Genomic DNA, 18,768 nt, shown 5'->3' on the forward strand with positions numbered 1-18,768 from the left:
TGTATAGCTCCTAAATCTGGATACCAGTTAGGGTTGAAGCTATTTTCATTATGGGAATTCTGATACTAAAGTATACTTATTCCTCCATGAAACGCAGATAGTTCATTGTATGTGTTATCATTAGCAAAACCAAAAGTACACTTTACTCGTTGACATTGAAGAGCACTATGTCGACCTTTATTACACGTTTGGTAAATTATATTGCTATTACCTCTATGCCCTCAAAAATATTGTTGAGATTGATTTGAAAAACATTGATGATTATATTGGGGAAACCCACGACCTCGTCCTCTTCCTCTTATAGTATTGAATGATGAAGAAAATTGCTGCGAGTTGTTACGTTTATATTTGGAAGTAACCGGCAAGGTTGGAATTATGAGAATCGGAGATGTGGGACTGTTCTCTATAAAAAAATAATAATTTATAGCAGTAGTTTATGAGGGGGCCGAATAGGAGCCGCTGCTAAAAATATTGGTCTTTAGCGGCAGTCATTTAAAACTGCCACTAAAGAAGATACATCAATTGCCGCTGTACAGGATCTGTGCGACTTGCATAGGGTTTCCTCCCATTCCCAGCGCCTCTTCCTCTTCTCATTTCATTCTCCCTCTAAAACATTTCATTCTCTTCCTGCCTCTCTGTATATATCTCCTCTCTCAATCGAATTTCAGACCACCGTCGTCTCCTTCTAAACCGAGCTTAACACCATTGGACGGGATCCGACCATAGGTAAATCTCTCTCTCTCTCCTCTCTATCTCTTTCTATTCGGTCGATCTCACCGTTTGGTTTGGTTCTGTACCAACAAATATGTTCTCTATACAAATCTTTCTCTTGCATCCTTTGGGCTCTCGATCTCAGAGGGTTGCACTATTCACACATTACCCGGTGATCTCTCTGTGTGTGTGTGTGTGTGTGTGTGTTTTGGTGGTTGTTTTTAGTTTATTTAAATCGGTAGATAAAGAATTGTAGGGTGATGTTATGCTTTCAGTTTATTTAAATTGGTAGAAAATGCCAACATCTTTTATTACGGCAGCTGCTAAATTCTTTATGTTTCATCGAATAAGTCCATTATATGCTTCTTCTTTTGCTCCAGTTGAATTTATGCTAGTGAATCCATCTGCCATTTAGATTCTGCATTTGGTTTCTATCAAGAGTTGTAGAAAAACAAACATTCAAGAATCACTTTTAAATAACTTAAGAAAAATTGAGAAAACAGGACTATTTATAGTGTGACAAAGCAGTCAGTCATTCAGTTTTGCCATTTCAACTATTCTCATATGGATTCAATTCACAATATGCATCCTCCTTGTATCCTGCCATCATTCATTTGTATATTTTAGCATTTTGAAGCTAAAATTGGGTGGAGGTAATAAGAAACAATTTAAGAATCCTTATTAATGATGGATATGGTACTAAACAGAACAAAATGGCAAAACTAGACTGCAGGGTTGTTTGGCAAACCATCCTTCTTGGTCAATGAAAGATAGACTTGTCAAAGCTTGCAACTCTAATCTACTGAGTTTCTTTTCCCATGCCACCCCATTAGAAGTGATTGACCCTGATCCTCTGCAATTAGCTTCTGCGTATGTAAACTTGTATCTGAAATTATAGCACGAGAGGATGTTATTGAAGTAGCTAGCTAGTGTTCTGATACAATAGCAGAATATAAAGAAGTGAGATCTGAGATGATATCTTACTCTTGGCTCTTCTAATTCCAGGCATCCCATCCTGTTGGAAGCATAATTACTGAGATATCTACATTGTGAAATATGACTCTGGAATAAGGTCCATGGGCCCCTCCAAGATAGACTTGAGCAGTCCCACTCAAAGCACACATGTTGAACACAAAACCAGTAATACTGACAGCATAACTCGAACCTGACTTGAAATTGGTCAAAACCCAATCGTCAAGTTGGGTTGTCTGATTGACTTCACCTATAGTGTGAGCTTCAGCTTAGCCTGAAACCTTGTCGGTCAGTAAGGAACTAAGGAACCTGTTACTCAGGTGATTATTTAGTTGGAATAAAAGCTTTCAGAACCAATCGGATTTTTGAATCTTTGCCCTGTACATAGGATACCTCCAGGGGGCTTAAAAGCGATTGCTCTGTACATCATATAACTTTCTTAATTTCCTGTTAGTTTGACCAACACTGTGTCATAATGCCTAAGCTGCAATACTTTCTATCTTAATTTCACAGTGAAATTATTTACATATAACTTTCTATAAGTACACCTTTGAGAGTTAATACTTAATTTGGGTTGGACTCAAGTCAGGTTCAAGTTGGCCTAGTTAATTTCTTCACTTCTTACACTGAGAGTTAATACTTAGCAGTTAGCTTAACACTATGTAAATATATAGACAAAGCTATGGTGATTCAAAAGTATTATATTTGTCTCACACCAAAAAACCTAGCCTTTGATTAACTTACAATTGTTGGGTTAAATTGATCAAGGACTCAAGCCTAACCCAACCTGAAGTTAAATTGAACCCATGTTTTCAATCCTGAGCTAACCCTGATAAGACCTCCAATCCAACTCAAATCAACCCTTGTTCTCATTTTTTTTTTGTTTTATATTTAATGAGTTTTTATTGTTTGATTATTTTTGAATAGGTCTGTTATCATATCTAGGCAGCTGCATGTGTTACTTAATTTAAGTGTTCTTATTGTGTCTAGTGTATTTTCGTGATTTATTTGTCTATTTATCAATTTCATGATTTCTAATATTTGAATATATTGGCAAGCGATATATATTATTCATCATTGTTTATCAATTTCATATCTTTAATTAGGATATGTATTTGTTTACCTCAGCTTCATTCATTCACCAGTTGAGATGACAAGCCATACTCCCCAAGGGAATGATGAGTGTTCAAAGAGGATCCGGGCATCACCTAAAAAGAGAAATGTTGCTGTTACATTAAGCTCCCCCAGCATACCCTAGTAAAAATGATTTCTACCAACCCCTTTTTTTCCAGTATGTCAGCCAATCCATTTGTTGATCTGTAAATACATTACCCCAGTAAAAATAATTTCCTACCTTGTGTTTCTATATGGCCATGGAGTCAAATTTTGGTTATTTATTCATTGCACCACTACTTTAGAATCTCCTCCTAGAACTTTCAATGGATTGGGCCTGGTTTGGGACAGGGTGTACCAGTCCCAAACTGGTTGTTAATCAGTTCCATAACTTGGACTCAGAACCAGAACCAATTGTTAATCGGGGATAGTTGGACCAGACCCAATTAAGCTTGACATCTATAATTAATTACGACAATAACAACTTAAGACTTTATTTTGATTATCTAACATTATAAAAATGACAATAAAATAGTACTGCTTAAGTGTTTATATGCTGGTAAAACAATTGTTTTTAACTAAAATGTCTTATGTACTCTCTATGAAATTTACCTTTTCGTACATAAAATATAACAAAAATTACAAGAAACCAGGAGACCTTTATATACTATTAATTATATACTTGGTTCAGGTCTAAATTAGTTTGGAACAACAAGAACTAGACCCAACCCAATTATTAATTGAGACAAAATTACAGAACCAACATAATTGGTTTGGTTGGTTTGCTTCTGTCAGGCAGACCCAAACCATTGACAGCCCTATCCCATTCCAATACTAGATTTTGAAGGTTTCATGTTTTAACCACCCTAAGTCCTAGCACAATTGCTGTAATGTCTACTTGTACGAAGTTTTCATGACCAATAGGCCCTGAAAATAATGCCAAACTATTTCCACTGGAACCTCTAAAAGACATTTGTTTTTTATTTTTTAATTTATTTTGAATGGTTTTAAGTTTTAACAACTATAGAGTAAGTTAAGTTTTACTAAGCAGTTTTCTTCTCCTTGTTTTCAAACCTTGATTCTATTTTCTTTTTTGATGGAGGACAAAAAGGTCACATTAATGCTTCCTACATCTAAGGGACCCAATTTGGTAGCCATCACACATCCAAATTTTGTCAGTTTTGATTTATGTGGATGGTCAAATAATGTTCCTATAAGATGGCATAGGGATCGGGTTAGAAACTGTTTTTTATAGGAAATGGTAACTTTCGTTGATGAATTTAAATAAAGTTAGAAACTTATTGTGATTGTTTCCATTTCATTTGTGGAATTTTGCCTACTACTATACTTTCTTAATATTCATTACAAACTGGTTAGGTATGTAAGTTTATCATTTTCTTATATGTGCTTATTTCTGTTAACTAGAGGCTCGTTCATTTCACTCTTCAGCACCCACTGTGTCCATTCAATTACTTTTTTCCATCATATAATGAGGTCTGCTCCTCTTTACTGATCAATAATCCTTTTCTGCGTTATTATTTTTTAGTTTATTAAGCACATTCTTTTTATGTAAATTCTATTTCTGTATTTTATTTACTTAAACTATTTCTTGTCATTATAAATACTTAAATGGGAAGCCTAGTGCATGAAGCTATAGCCAATGCTGTGTCTCAGGGTCTAGGGAGGGACAGATGTACACAGCCTTACCTCTGCAGATACATAAAGCGGCTGTTTCCAAGATTTGAACCTTGGTCACCTAAGTCATATCTTAAAATAGGATATGTTATCATTTCAGCATCTCTGGATATTACACCTAAATTGGTATATTAGATATCTTTGATTCGTCTCTCTCTCTCTGACTCCATGTCTAGGTAGCAGTCCACTAACAGAGAAGTATGGAGGAAAAAATAAATTGAAATATTTTGGTTAAAACTTAGGCTATGTTTAGTTAAAATTCTACTCTAAAGGAAAAATGAAAATAAAATGATTCTATTTCTATGATTAGGCCAAGTCCCTTTTTTAAAGTGATTCTTACAACTACAAAATTAGAATGGATGGCCCATAAGAGCAGCCCAATATCTTTGCCGTTCTCCAAACATGGGTAACAGAGAAAAGGAAAACAGGGGTAAAATCTGGATTTTGAAATCACTGTTAAAAAATAGGGGATTTCCAAATCATCTGGCCAGCGGGCCAAGCAAAGTAAAATTAAAAAGCTAAACCAGAAATCATCAGTGCGTAGTCTGCTCTTCTTTCCTCATTTGTTTCCATTTGTTTCCTCATTTGTTTCCATGGGTGAAGTGCTAGAAAATTACATTTTCCGATAGCACAGTTGTCGATCTGACATCATACAGGCCTGACCTTTTCCCTTTTTCTTTGTATTTTGAATACTTTCTAGACCAATATGATGTTTCCATACTTTCAGGTCAGCTTTAGGCTAAATCATATCCAGATTCACTTGATCCAACTCATTGTCACCCCGCTCAATTCGCAAGTATTGTTTCTCACTTATCTAAAGAGAAATTTGGCAATGTAAACAATAAGAATGAATTTAATATACTCAGCATTCGGCAGAGTATTGTTTTGCTGAACAAAAGCAGTAGTCATGAGAGTTAGGCTTGTCTCCACAATAATACGATGTCTGCATTCGGCAATACCATTCTGTTGGTGCGTATGAGGACAGGAATGCCGATGAAAGATCCCCATAGAATAAAAAGCATCAGTAAGAGGCTTATACTCTATTCCTTCATCAGTCTGAACAACCTTGATTTTACAATCCAATAAATTTTTAATATGATTTTTGAATGAAATAAATAAGGATGGTGCCTGAGATTTAGCAGTCATAGGAAATATCCAAATAGATTTACTAAAAGCATCCACAAAAGGTAAATAGTATTTAAATCCTTCAACCAAAGTGGTGGGCACAGGACCCCAAACATCAGAAAAAATTAACTCTAATGGTTTCGTAATAACTGAATTATGAGAAGAGAAAGGAAGAGAATAAGCTTTCCCTCTAGGATAGGCCATACAGAAGGAAAAAATTTTATTGGAAACAAGTAAATCGTATTTGGAAATAAAGTGAGAAGTAATCCTATGACTATGATTCCCCAAACGCAAATGCCAAACATCTTGGAGGTGCGTTCTCCAATCAAAATTGCAGGGCTGCTAGAAAAAATGGATTGCACCTTGTATAAGCCATCTTTAATTGGTCCTTTCAAGAGAGTCTTCCCTCTCATCCGATCCTTTACAAGAAAACCACAAGCATCAAATATAAACATTGCATCTTTATCCTTATAGAATTGGTTCACTAGCAATAGATTCTTAGTGATTTGAGGTACATGCAAGATATTTTGTAAATCAAAGGATCTAGAGGAAGTGTGAATAGTGGAAGAACCAATGTGAGAGATAGGTAAATGCATACCATTACCAACAATGGTTTCCTTAGAACCATTGTATGGATTATGTAAGGACAAATTATTGAGATCTACAGTAAGGTAATTAGTGGCACTAGAATCCGGATACCAGACTGAGTCACGAGAAGACCTTGCAGAAGAGGTAGTGCGAGAAGCCACATTGGCGCTCTTGATGGAAAATTTCTTCATCCCTAGAAGCTCCAGATATTTCCTACAAGTGGCAACAGTGTGTCCAACATATCCACAAATCTAACAAACAACAGGAGTATCCTTACCATTGGGTCGTTTAGAACCATTGTTGAGATGTTTCTTGTTGTCCGAAAAAGAGAACAGTCAAGTTTTGTTTGAATAATACTGTTGTGAGTGTCCAGAGGTATTCCCCCCTTACTTGCAACATTAGCATGGCGAGCTAAGCGCTTCTCAAAAATAAGAAGTAAACTCTGCACATCTGGCATGGTCAAATCATCCAAACGAGCAATAATTATGATAACAAAGGTGTCATACTTTGGTGGCAAACCACCGAAAAGATAGTGAATAAGAGCTGAATCTGATATAAAGTAATTAGAAGCAGCAAGAGCATTAGAAATCCCTTTGATTTTCTGAATATAATCTACAATTGACAGATTGCCTTTTTTAATATGTGCTAACTCTAGCTTCAAATCATGGATCATGGATTTGTTAGTGGAGGAAAATAAACGGCTGAGCCTGTCCCATACTTAGAAGTTTTGCATCCTATGACTTGAGCAAGAACATGCTCTGTGAGAGAAGAAAGAAGGCAGCTCAATATGTGCTAATCCTGTTCATATCATGAGGTGAATTCGGGGTTGATCTGTTGATCATTGGTTCCAGGAAGAAATTTTGATGGACATGGTAGTGATCCATCGATATATCCAATGAGTCGGTCGATACCCATTGAATGCAGGGAGAATTTGCATAGACCATAAGAGATAGTTGTATCTATCTATGTGAATTGTGATGACAATTCATGAAACTGGATAGAGTACCCAATCCGTTATTTCTAGAAGAGGACTCACCTTGAGAGTTGATCAAAGAACTTTGAGCAAACATGACGTTAGTCTTCTAGGGCTTTGATACCAAACGAGAGTCAATGAAAGTGGTGAATTCTCATTGAATAAATTGCAAAGATTACATGGGTTTATATAGGTGAAGATATAGAGTTCAAAATTTAAATGTACAGATAAAATGATAAGTACAATAGGATAATGGTTATCATAAGTTGATAACAAGATAATTGTTATATGGGATTGATAAGTCCACAGATAACAAATTATTGTTGTTATCTAACTAATGACGTGGCCAGTGTGGATTTATCTCTAACAGAAGTATAGCTCAAATATTTCACTGAAAAAAAATTAATAATACTTGAGAAGGGTCCAAGTCCAACAAAAGGTTAGGGTGGGGAAGAAAACTGTAGAATCTGAAACAAAACACTGTTAATAGTGTCTTAGACTCTTCAAAGGTGGGGATAGTACAGTAGGGAAAAAGCTAAGAGTAGTTGTCATATGGGACATTTGGGTGTATAGTAATTAATAAAGGATTTACTACCTAAGAGGAATGTTATTGCCTGGAATACCATGATATCTGCATATACACAGAATAAGTGATCCAGTGAAGCCTTTGAACTTTTTTGGTTGATGCTCCAAGGAAATATGCTACCTAATTCAATCACATATATATCTATATTTACCTCCTTAGACTACCTAGGTAGCTTTTGGTATGGAGAATTATTTCATGCCTCTAGAATTAAACATGGTTTGGAGCATCAAATTTCTGTGATCATAGCCCTTATATCATTGTATGCCAAACTTGGAGATATAAATTCTGCTGAACTTCTCTTTGATGATATTCCTAAGAAAAACCTCTTGTCGTGGAATTCAATGATTTCAGGATATGTATGAAATGGGTTTTTGGATTTATGTTTGGCTGCATTTCGCAACGTGCAGATCACAAGCTTGATTCTAGATGCAGTCTCCATAGTTACTATTCTTTCAGCCTACAACAAATTAGATGACATTCATCTGGGAAAATCTGCCCATGCTTTTATCCTTCGAAATGGATTTGAATCAAATATTAATTTATTAAATTCACTATTAGCTTGCTACTCTGATTGTGAACAACTTTCTTCTTCCCTTGAGTTATTCCATAAGATGGCAATGAGGAATGTAGTTTCATGGAATACTTTAATAGCTGGGTGAGTTATTCCATAAGAGCAACATTTCTATGTGGAATACTATGATGGCTTTGCATGTCTAGAGCAAAAATTCCCAAAATGCAGTTGCCACATTCTATGAATTGCTTCAAACAGAAGTTGAACCTGACCATATAACAATCTTGACCTTGATCTCAGCTTGTCTTTAATTAAGAAGTCAGAACCTCTTACAATGCATAATTGCTTACATCATTTGCAAGGATTTTGAGACATACTCATTTACAACACCCTTGTAGATTTATATTCCATATGTGGAAACATTTTTATTGCAAGAAAGTTGTTTTATTTTTTGGCTTTGAAGGATGCCATATCTTGGAGTGTAATGATCAATTCATATGGGATGCATGGTAATGATGAAGCTACACTCTCTTTTCTCATAGATGGAACTCTGGAATTGGAAATGATGACATTACTTTTGTTAGTATTTTGTCAGCTTGCAGCCATGCAGGCTTACTTGACAAAGGCCGGATGCTTTTCAATTATATTGTAGAACATGGCATGCAGCTAGGGGTGGAGCACTACTCTTGCTTGGATGACCTTCTTGGCCGAACAGGTCATTTGCATGAGGCATTTGACCTTGTTAAGAGTCTTCCATTTAAGCCTTTTGCAAGCTTGCTTGAATCTTTATTGGGTGCTTTTACTGCATCCATGGCAACATCAAGCTTGGCCAAGAAATTGGGTAAAGGATTTTTGAAATAGATCCAGAAAATTCCAATTCATATGTGATGCTTTCTAACATCTATGCAGCAACTGGAAGGTGGACAGACGCCTATAGGTTGAGATCTGAAATGGAAGGGAAACAACTGAGAAAACTACCGGGTTTTAGTGTACCCAAGAAATGGGAACTTAATGGTGAGAGATCCTCTATGCTGCTGTTTCCAAAAAGAATACGATTTTCTGTTGAAACCATTGAGTGTTGCTAAAGAAGAATTTGATTTTGGGAGTTCTTGTAAATCAGTGTTCTGAGTTTTGAGAATGGATGATGAAATTTACATTAAAGGATGTATCAATTTGAAATTAAGATGTATTAATTTGTGATTCAAATGTATTGAATTTTCTTTTTGGTAGAAAAGTATTTTGAATGGAGAATAGACTTTTAAATTGCATTTTTATTGACTTTTGTATTTCATTCTAATTTAGATGAATGTAGACAAAATAGGTTATTTGAAGCAAAGCAGGAATAACCTAAAAAGAAATTATAAATCATATGACAAAAATAGATTTAGCAGTAGTTGCATCTGTAATTTGTTTTTTGTATTTTTCTGCTGGTAATGAATCTTTTGTTTTTTGGGCTTGCCCAACCCAAGCTGCATCTTAGTTTTAAGCCTATGAATTTCCAATTAAATAAATGGACCCAATAGGCACATCTCCAACCCATTGGCTGAAATATGCAGCTCAAAAACAAATCTTGTTAAAATAACAAAGTGATGATGAAGATTTTTCATATTCTAACTATAAGAAGAAATGATGATGAAGGAAACCATTGAAGTCCTATCATAGTTATTTAAATATTTAAATAATGAAGTATTTACCATAACTAAATTTTAAATTGTTAAAATAACAAAATTATGTAATAAATTTAAAAACAAATCTTAAAGTAAAAAAATAATGATATTAGATTTCATAATATTTGAATTAATAATAATTTAATATTTGTACTATTAATTACGAAATTATGTCATAATAGTATCAATTATAACTTTACGGATTATTAAATTCAATTTAAAAATTTAAATAATGATATTATTTAAATAACTAAATAATATTCTAAATAAGTAATTTCACTTATATCAATTAATATTCTAGAAAATAAGATTCAAAAAAGTTAAAACTTATTAGTAATAATTTTACAATCTTAATCTATATCTATTATATATTTATATATACTAAAATTAATATTTATTGTATTTTTAATAATTATTTATTATGTTGTTTTGATAAATATATTTTCAATAATTATGTATAAATCTATTTTTGTTATATATTTATATATACTACTATTGTTTAACTTTTTAATTTTAATTTATTGCAGTTATTGTATTTATCAGGGTTTTGAAAACCGGATTGGACCAAATGGTCGTCGATTCGTTGACCTGGACAATGGTTTTTGGCCTTTTATTTTAATTATGTTTCTAACTTTTTAATTTTTTATTTTTTTAATCATAAAGGTTATCTATTTGAGATGAATGATTAGACCATTTGACCCATGAACCAATGGCCACGCACGAACTGGCGGCCTGGCACAGGTGCCGACCCGACGACCTATGAGACGTGCTCGCCGACAAATTCGGCATGCATATCCTAACACTCATATGATCCTTGAAAGTTGGCCCACATGCCGAACAATCCGAAGGGTGGTCAACGTGCATGCGGTTGCCTCTGGGAATCTCAGACCATTTAGGTGACTTCTTGAAAATTTCGGATATGGTGCGTGAAACCCACGCCAAACAATGCCTATATAAAGGCACAACCCCAATGACATGAGGGGGGCAAGTAAGCATATTCTAGCTCTCATACTTTGTGATTTTTAGCTCGCAATCTATTATGAGAGTACTGACTTAAGCATCGGAGCAACCTCGTTGGGTTAGCCACCCCGGGTCCTCTGATAGTGATTCCTTGCAGGTCTCTACAGAACTACGATTCTCAACAATCAATCCAGTTTGCCACCAGGCATCTCGGCCCTCTAGTCAGCTCAGCAACTAATAGGCAGCTCGGCCCTCTGGTCAGCTCAGCAATTAATAGGCAGCTTGGCCCTCTGGTCAACTTGGAACCTAAAAGGCAGCTTGACATTGTGATCAGCTCGTCACCTAACCTGCCTAGCTCGGCCAGTTAGATCGTCACCTAACCTGCCTAGCTCGGTCCAGTCAGTTTGGCACCGGTCTAGTCAGATCATCACCTAACCTACCTAGCTCGGCCCAATCAGTTTGGCACCTAACCTGTCCAGCTCGGCCCAGTTAACTTAGCACCTAATCTGCCCCCAACTCGGCCTGGTCAGCTCGGCATCCAAGTCCTCATCCAGCAAAAGTTCACTTCGGCCTCTAAGTCATCGACCACTTGGAAGCAGACCATATGACGAGGTACTTAGCACAAAAAGTTGATACATGACCACAAATTGGTTCGTCAGGTTCTGTGTCCAATCTGATTTTTTTTAAAACCTTTGTACTCATTGTATTTTTGTTATAAATTTATTTTCAGTAATTGGTATCCTTTTTACAATTCATTGATTAATATTTATTAGAGAGTAAACTATTATTTGAGATTACAATATTTATTGACTAATTTAATATATTTTTAGTGTTTATTGTATATTTGTAATTGTTATATTTATTATTTTTTTTATTAGTCATTTATTGTATTTTCATTATAAATTTATTTTCAATAAGTGTATTTTTGCCATAAATTTTCAATAATTATTGGAGATTAAACTATTGTTATTTATTAGAGATTAGACTATTAGTTTCGCTAAAATTAAAAGTGTTTATAGGTCGGTTTGGTTTGGTTGTAGGTTGTTTGGCCAACCAAATCGACCTAATCAGGTTGGGGAGTTGGTCACCCGAAACCGATTGACCATTAGTGAAAACTAAGCAACTCGGATTGTATCATTTTGGATTGATTAAAAAGATTTAAACTTAAAAAATGAAATTTAAATTTAAGAAATTATAGTGGTATTATTAAAAATAAAATAAAAATTAAATTTATAATATAAAATATTTTAGTGTAGACTAAGAAATATGGGAATTTCACCACTTTCCTATATTTAGAAAGCTGTTTTTAAAATAGAAAATATTAATATATATCTATGGTCAGGTCGATTCGGTTTTGGTTGATTTACAAATGGCCAAACTGAATTTGACCCAACCTGGTCAAGTTGGGAAATTGCTAAACCAAAGATAATTGAAGGTGCTAGAAAACCAACCTACTTGGATTGAATTGTGTTAGATTGGTCGGTTTTATTGATTTGATGAACAACCCAAAGTGAACTAATTATTGTTATTTTTGTATTGTAAAAATATTATGAAAGTAATATATAAAATATAAATAGTTATTAATTATTTCAAAAATTAAAATATAAAATAATTGTATACTCTTATATATTTCTATTATTTTACTTTCACTTAATAAGACCCGTACAAGCCCCGCCAGTATATATATGACATTGAGAAATCAATATGCAACTAAAACATTTGCTCCATAAGTTTGAAGTTTTTCTAATTAATTTGCGTCTCCAACACTCCCCTCCTAGGGAAAAACTTCGGTTGTTTTGGAAAACAGCAAAATTTGCTGTGTCATGCTCAGTTATTTGCTTGTCATATTATTTGCAAATACTAGTAAAAAATATTGGATGCGAATACTACTTTTTCAACGGCCAAAAGTTTTCCGCTCCTAGTTAGGGTGGTTATAAGCCACTTTCAGTGTCAATTATGTATTTATATTCCATTTGATTTCATATATGAAGTTGAGCATTTATTCATTAAAGTTTTTACATGTTATATCATCGGAAACGTACTCTTTGATTTCTAAGTAATGAATGACATTTTGACTTAAAAAAAAAAGAAACAAAGAAAATATAAACCAAGTATGGCCAAGGGCAGATAAAAATGCTCATACTAAAGCTCCTTATCTATATTAAAACGATCACCTATGAAACTTGATAGGGTGCAATTTGGGCGGACCCAACCTGAGTCCAGACCAATTGAACCTATGATTTTGTACAGCTAAGCTTCGATTTTTAGGGCTTCAAGTTAGGTCTGCGTCCAAAAGTTAAAACTTTTAAAATTTTCAGGCCAGGCCTGGGCTTAGTACTTATATAATCCAAACCCACTCTGGGCCTGCGTCATATATATATATGACATATTTTTATAATGTATTATATATATGTATGACTGATTGATCAATTTGAGACTGCACCAAATTTCAGTTTGGATCGTGGCTCAGTTGGTAATTTCTCTGATTCGTGGAGTAGAGACCTGGGATCAAACGCCGCTGCCACCAAGGGTTGGGGGGTTAAGGGAAAGGGGATGGGCTACCCCTCTTGTGTAGCCCCATGAAATTACATTGGAGACAATCATGAAATGCGTAGTCTACTTCCTTTGCATCTATTCTCTTTCCTGGCCGGATGGCTCACAAGAGCTGGTTGATAGGCACTTGATTTTATGTCATCATAGGTTCCGGTTTATCAAGGACTATTGAACAGCCGGTGCGCAAGTCTCCTACCAATGTGGGTCTGACAAGGGACACAGGTTGTTTCTAATATAAATGCAGTTAAAAGTTGAGTTAAAACTCCCATAAATTTTTCTTCAACACCATTCTTTGTTTCTCTAGCCAAGTTTATCATATCAGATGAGATGGACCAATCAATATTAGACTTGTCTATTTCGGGACAGGTAATACGGATTATCACAGTCGACCTATACACTCTAATTTCCTTTTTTTTCATTACTGACTTCATCTTCCGTAGTTGGATGTGAGCTCCGTTTTACATTTTCCTTTATTTCTAACATCACTTTTTAGTTTTTTTTTGGATATTTTAAATTTTAATTGTACTATACCGGTTACTAAAATAAATCCAGTAATTTTTAGGGATTTTCGATATGATATGGTTTTTCATATCATAGTCGAACCCTGAAATTTTATATATCCAGCTACTTACCTTAGATCTGGCATTACATTGCAGAGGACTTTATTGTTTCTAGCATCTCATGCTAGTCTAAATTAAATGGAATTTGAATGAAGCCCAGCTAACACTTGTTTGGCAATTCTTACAGATGGAGTTTGGAGTTACCCAGAAATTGTTCTCAGTGCCTTGATTTAACCTTGGATTGAGGTGTGAACCCAAACTAGATTTCCCTTAGACAAGGTCACTCAAGAAAATGGTAGTCTGTTGTTTCTATCTAGAATATAACTTCTTGATCTCCTTTAAGTATCCTTAATCCCATTTTTGTAGGGACTGCCTTGCGTAGGTCTTTCCACCAAGTACTTCACTCTACCCCAGGTCTTGGGTGAATGGTGTTATCTCCCAAACGAGAGAACCAAATATCAGATAGGGCATATATGGATTTTCTTTTTTTTTCGTTTTATTTATTTCTTGAGAAAACCATGTCTTGCCATCTCAGAAACCCCAGACCACCCTTGACTTCAAGGGGATTGTCTTGCAACTTTTATCCCCCTATACGAATAAAATTCCAGTGGAGATGGATGGATTTACACTGCGTTAATCCCTTGGTTTAGAAATGCCAAATTGCCAATAGAATCTCCAAGCAAACGTAACAGAAGGTATGGTAATGGCAATACAGTAATGAATCGATAGCGTCGGTCGTTTGAGATTCTTTCTAAGGATTTCAACCCAGAAGTTCTAGTTCGAGAATCTCAATGGACACCTACCTGGTTACTAATATTTGTTTTGGGTATCATAGTCTTTATGATGTACTAATATCCTGACACCAAAAGGAAATCACTGCGAATGTGAATAGATAATAAATTGAGTAGACCTGGCAATTGGGTTGGGTTGGTCAGGTTCAGGTTGGGCCAAGACATTTCGGGTTGATTTTGGGTCGGGTTGGGTTATCAAATGCTAGACCCTAATCTTAAATGTTCGGGTTAGTGTTGACCTATGGGTTAATTCGGGTTATTCCAAAAAATAACTGAAATTAAAAAAAAATAAAGAAAGACTACATGAAAAATATCAAAATTAAAGAAATTAATCTTAAAATTCCAAATATAAAACTTTAAAAAGTAAACAATAAAGAGTAAAGATTAAATAAAAAAATTAAAGAGTGTAAACTTATAACAATGCATAAATAATCCAAATTAAATTTGACAATCAGATCAGTGGATTGATCCATTGAGTCAGGCTGGGTCATTCTCACATTCAGATAACTAAATATAAGACCCTAACCCTATTTTTTCGGATTGAGTATGGTCGGATTCGCCGGTTGGAACAACTTTTTTCCAGGTCTAAAATTGAGCATAAACCAGTACATTCAAATTTTATATGAACCAGTACTAATTACCTGTTGATAAGTAGATAACCTACCTAACCCGTCCCGATATTGATCATGCAAAATAAGATCAAGGAAGTCAAGTGCCTGCACTCAGCACTCCTCTGCCCATCATCCAAATTCAAGCATTTTTGCGAAATGGTCTCTGGGCCCATAATCACACCCACTCCAGTTTTTTTTTTTTTAATGAGAAAAAAAGTGAAAAAAAAATCATAGTCAGGGCAATAAGAATACTTGATATCGCTAGAAGAAGGGCTTGAACCTTCGACCTTGTGGTTAACAGCCACACGCTCTAACCAACTGAGCTACTCCAGCACAACAAATATTGGTGTGCAAAACGTATAAAATTGAATTGATGCTGGGGTAAGTTGAGATCAAGCATGAATTAGTTTGAGCTCTTGGTAAATGATGGCCAAGCTACCTATTATCTCTTTTTAAGTTGAGATATAATAGAACAATATTACCATTTTTCTTTTGTTATTTTGTGATGAATATATAGTTTTTGCTTTACATAACAATTTTCTCATAAATACATGCATGCATGTGAACTCATATGGCTCAATGGGCTGGGCCCTTATGTAGCCATCCCACTCTAAATCACTTTTGGTGCTTTAAGTTAAGCAAAGGTCCAAATTTGGGCTTATGAACCTTCTAAGTTCTAACCCAATTTGTCCTGGGCTGGGTGGGCCTGGTTAGGTTTGGGTTGAAGGATCCAAGTTGCTGTCTGCAATTTGGACATTTAGGGCTTTCCATTGCTTTTATTCCTACAGTGCCGAGTTGAAATCTAAGATAAATTATTAGTAAGAAAAATATAAAATGAAATTTGTAAATAGCTAAATTCCTAGTAATTGTGCACAAGCATACAAATAACTTGCTTCGAACATGAACAAAGTATGAACTTCTTTTTCATTTTATTTTTTTTTCCTAGTCAGTCACAATGGAGAAAGACCAGACAAAGAAAGTACATCAATATAGAAGAATAATCTTAACCAAGAATGGGTGATTGGATAAAAAAAGAATAAAATGTCTACGGACGAACTTGAGATAGTGGCTGATAAGTGATAATTAATTTAAAGCAGCGTGGGGATCATCGAGACCAAACAAAGGTTTTCATCCTCATCATTCTTCCTGAGAATCCTTTGTAACCCCAGATATAAATTTGAATCTCTTACTTTGTATAGTTCTATGTCAAAGGGTCAAGTTTAATCTCCTCCACCCCCAAGGGTATTTTCATGATTATTAATAAAGCTTTTTTTTCAAAAGAAAACAAAATAAAGATTTGTTTTGCATTTTTCAGTGACAATATTGTAGTCAAACCATTTTATATTCTCATTTTTATGGGTCCTGCCTGTGAGAAGAAAATCAAGAGTTGCATAAATTCGATATTTAGTAGCAATCCACTAATCTTTATAAGCAAGGTACCAACCATTTGGTTGGTAAGGTCTCTTGTTGGTCAAAGTAGATACTTGAAATCGAATCCCTCCCGCACCTGGGTTTCTCAGCACCATTTTTCCAATTTTCTTTTTTTTTTAATTCTATATGTCAATTAAGGCCCGCTTGAGTCTTGAGAAGGCTTCTGCGTTGATTGAACAGCTTCTGAGAAGCTACCAAAAATAGATTCACAGGAAAGTGTTGAGATTTTTCGGTTTTCCAGGATTTTCATTAAATACGGCTTCCTGACTGCAGAAAAACCCTTCAAAAGGGCACTCTGCAAACAGGTTGGGTCTGGCGTGGTGCAATTCCAACTTGAACATGAACTGAAACTCAAATAAGACTAACCCGAGATCAAGGTGGGTTAAACACTTATCCCCACCAACTTACCCCACATAGCAAACCAGCGAGAGCACTCATGTTGAATGTTGAACAGAAAGAGGTATTTTTCCCACAAGACTAATTTTAATTCTTCATTCTTTGTTCAAATGTTTTCTTACACAGCCAGGATGATCAAATAATACTGATTCACGTCCACATTGATGGTAATATATATATATATATATATATATATATATATAATAATAATAATAATATGTTGAATGGTGTTAGTGGGGAAAGAACCATTCAACCTAAAAGCTTAAACTGTTAAGTGAGGATTCTTGAATAGACTTTATTCTCTAATATGTCCTTTTACACAAAAGCCCATCGGGCTTGAAGTGTAGACAGTACAGGCCTAATCATATTTTGCGCTGAAACTTAATTAATTATAATGGGGTGAAAAAACCATTCAATATAATCTAAAAGCTTAAACTGTTAAGTGAGGTCCTTGAATAGATTTTATTCTATAACAAAGCTATTATTTTTTTTCACAGGATGATTAAATATAGACTCACACCTATCATTTTTTACATTTATTCACATCAATATTAATACTAAAAATATAGAAAAATCTATACTGCCTATAAGATATGATACCAGCAAAAGGGATTTGACCAATTATGATCCTCCCATAATTTTAATAAATACCACCTAATTGGTTATTAATATCTTGTTTTTAGGGCTATAATCGGATTGGATGCAACAAAGTTCACATCCGATCTGATTATTGAGAAATTACATCCGAATCTGATCGGATTTAAAGACTCAGATTTGAATTCGAATCTTAATGGACTTGGATCGAATTTAGATTTTAATCCGACTTTGCTATAAATTTTCTAAAATACCAGAAAAAATAAAAAATTATTTATTTTTCAACTTATATATAATAAATTAAGATAAATATAACAATATATATATATATATATATATATAAATTCATATATAATATAATATATAGAATAGATTTTTATAATTTTAAATATAATTATGTAAAATTTATATATTAAAATTAATAAATAATATATAATCAGATTTAGATTTTAATCTAATCAGATGGGATCAAATACAAATTTGATTTAATTAGTAATTAGGTATAGATTGTAACATCCAAGTCCGACCCAATTATATAAATACATCATCCAAATTCAAAATAATCAAATCAGATGTCGGATCAAGCCTCAGATTTTTTTATACCATTGACAGAGGCCTATTTGTCTTCTTTTATCATAGTCAAACCCTAATTTTTCCTTTTTATTTTTCAAGTTATTTTATTAGACAACCAGGATGATCAAATACTGAATCACATCAATTTCTATGTTAAAAAATATAAATGATACTAATAGTATTTGAATGAAAATAGAAATAATTGCTTGGACGCTTTGTAGGCTTCGAAAAATAGTATTTGAACCTAAGTATATTTCGTGTGACATTAATATATAAGATAAAAATCTACCATATGATTAAATTACTAGAGCACCTGACTATTGTATTTGCCTATCGATGAATTGTTAAGAATACGGTT

At 34.3% G+C, this 18,768-nt stretch overlaps 1 non-coding gene and 2 pseudogenes across 1 annotated transcript; 2 read left to right on the forward strand and 1 right to left on the reverse strand.

Moving 5' to 3' along the window:
* The first annotated feature begins 7,314 nt into the window (after positions 1–7,314).
* LOC148878123 (pentatricopeptide repeat-containing protein At2g03880, mitochondrial-like) lies at positions 7,315–8,567 on the forward strand (annotated as a pseudogene).
* Positions 8,430–9,539, forward strand: LOC148878124 (pentatricopeptide repeat-containing protein At5g39350-like; annotated as a pseudogene).
* A 6,136-nt stretch (positions 9,540–15,675) lies between these two features.
* On the reverse strand, positions 15,676–15,749 carry TRNAN-GUU (transfer RNA asparagine (anticodon GUU)). Its single transcript has one exon. It is a non-coding gene; the product is annotated as a tRNA-Asn (tRNA).
* Between the last annotated feature and the right edge of the window lie 3,019 nt (positions 15,750–18,768).

The sequence above is a fragment of the Nelumbo lutea genome, chromosome 1, assembly GCF_056320005.1.
Source record: "Nelumbo lutea isolate HS-2025 chromosome 1, American lotus-T2T, whole genome shotgun sequence".
In the NCBI taxonomy this organism is placed as follows: Eukaryota; Viridiplantae; Streptophyta; class Magnoliopsida; order Proteales; family Nelumbonaceae; genus Nelumbo; species Nelumbo lutea.